The sequence below is a fragment of the Leuciscus leuciscus genome (assembly GCF_965113295.1).
Source record: "Leuciscus leuciscus genome assembly, chromosome: 4".
NCBI classification, from domain to species: Eukaryota; Metazoa; Chordata; class Actinopteri; order Cypriniformes; family Leuciscidae; genus Leuciscus; species Leuciscus leuciscus.
Window position 1 is genome coordinate 34,120,006 of NC_138728.1, and position 2,554 is coordinate 34,122,559.

Consider the following 2,554-nt stretch of genomic DNA (forward strand, 5'->3'; position numbering starts at 1 on the left):
GCAGTGCTTAAAACCGCACCCAACCCGTTTTCCGACAGCAGCACTAATTAAAATCTGCACCCGACCCGCTTAAAATAGAACCGACACCCAACCCGCACCCGAAATAAAATCAGTTTAGAGACTATCACATTATAGACACACTTACAAAAATGTTTATTGCCAGGTCATACAAAAGTTATTACACGACAATTAACACAAGGACAACTTCAGCCGAAGCTATCAAAAGGCCGATACATGAAGAACATGGCTAACGTTACCACAAAACTGAGTAACTTAGCCTTATAACATTTTACCAATCGAACAGTCGCGGCTACAACACTATATGCCACGCAATTTCGTCTAGCCTACATCTGACCATTTTGGGTTCAAACACGCCCTGCACACCACACTTAACAGTGTTAAATATGAAAAATACCGTTCGATGGAACTGCTTTGTTACCACAGTTTCTGCGTGCTTTCCTCAGGGATGAAGTTCCACATTTGCGGCTATCCAACACGAAAATGTTTGCAGCAAAGCCTTTCACAATATTTTCTGCAGATAACTCAATTCCTCCCACACACTGGACTTGATTTTTGATGACGTATTGTCGACAACTTTACAATCTCCACTAGCTATTCTTTTCTTCAACTCCTCAGCATCCATCTCGACGACTGCAAGCAGATCGCGCGCGCGGTTATGATGAATTTTTAAAAGTGAAAGTAGCCTAGGTAACGATATAGATCCTGGGAGGACGTGGAGCGTCGGCACAAATAAACTCATGTGGATTTTAAATTATTTTATCAACTTGAAATACAGGCATATTTTTGTAGATGTGTTCCTAAAAATATGCATATATTTTTACGTCTGTCATGTTGGATCCATAGATATAAACAAACTGCTTCGGTGTGTCGCATAGATGTCGTCATCGTTGTAACAAAAGGCAGGTCACCCGGCTTGCCTATTGATTAAATTACTGAGATTACCCTGTGATCAAATCCCCTCTCTAGTCTGGGACCTAATCAACTTACTGGAATCCCCATTTACAGACACCTCCATTGTCTTAAAACTTCGGCGCCAGGACGTGCCGACCGAATGGAGCCTCCTATCTGCATAAATCATTGACCCCTGGTTTTAAAGGACCCTAATCTATTTTCTGAGTAAACACACAACCTTCTGTTCGACTGTTTCAGCTAAGATTATGTGATCAGCAAAACGCCAGTCGGACTAGAGATGCTATAACCCCTGGGGGACGTTTCACAAGATCCCGAAACCCCCCCCCCCCCCCCGGATTTCTTGACACTGATTAACACTTCAAAACAGTAAAACAGTGTTTGACCAGGTGCCCACTGTTAACCTCATCAGCTCGAGTATGTATGCACACACATATGAACTCCCCCTTTCTTCAGAGTGACAAAAGTTCACAGCGCAGTGTGAACTCTCCGTGACTTCATGACGCTACACACACACACATATGCATACATACTCGAGGACTGCATCTATTTCCCGACCACGTGTGTTCAAAGTTATCTTTCTAAATGTTTAAAATGTATTTCTTGAGGTGTTCCATGGTCTCCATACCCAAAATACTATCTATATAAGCTGTATTTGTATGTAACCAATTTGATGTGCGTGTAATCACGAGAAATCATGTATCTCTGTGTTATTGGCTCACAGAATTATCATTCGCGGTATTGTTTTATTCCAAAGAACCCAACGGTGTTGAATCTTTAACACAAAATATCAGAAGATGCATTCTTTCATTAATACCAGGTTTATAAATGTTCATGAACGAGTTTATTCCGTCAGTACACAGTCAGAGAAGGCGTGTACCGTTGCAAAACGTAAGGAGGTGGCCACAATTGTCCTTCCAGACGACTGGGTCACGCACGTGAGAAGGCGTGACTTTAGCGACTTCAAAACACGGCGCCAGATCTCTCGTACCTCGTAGCAGTTCGCCAGAGAGAGAGAGAGACCCGCCTCCTTCCTTCTTCCAAGAAACCTTCGTTTGCTTTTTATTTCGTTTTTTATTCTAAGTCTTTCTTTTCTTGATAGTTTACCTCAGTTCGATAATTTCTTACCAACCAACGAAACCAACTTAAGGCTAAATCATCTTTGGCTAAGTTAAACGCTCTGAGTTACCATCGCAACGACCTCCGCCTTGATGACGCATCAGACCACGTGTTCCAGGCTCCTTTTGTACACAACAGACACACGAAACGAGGGCCAAATAGGCAGAACAAGTAAAGTACACGATTACATTCTTAAATTCGCAATCCGAAAGAAATGCTGTTTAAGTTGTCTAATAATTACTAGAAACTGTTGGGGTCTCGGTGTGAAGGAATGTTGTAAACTGTCTTTGCCTTTCTCTAAATTCTCTCACTCATTCTTTACGCACACACTTATCCTCACACACACACTTACACCCACAAACACACGCACGTGCTCTAAACCCACACGCACATACATACACGCACGCGTTCCTAGAAAACACACGCACGCGCTCTAAAACCCACACACATCCCCTTACACGCTACCATCTTACACACACACACCAAACTCTCTCCTTTTCTCTCT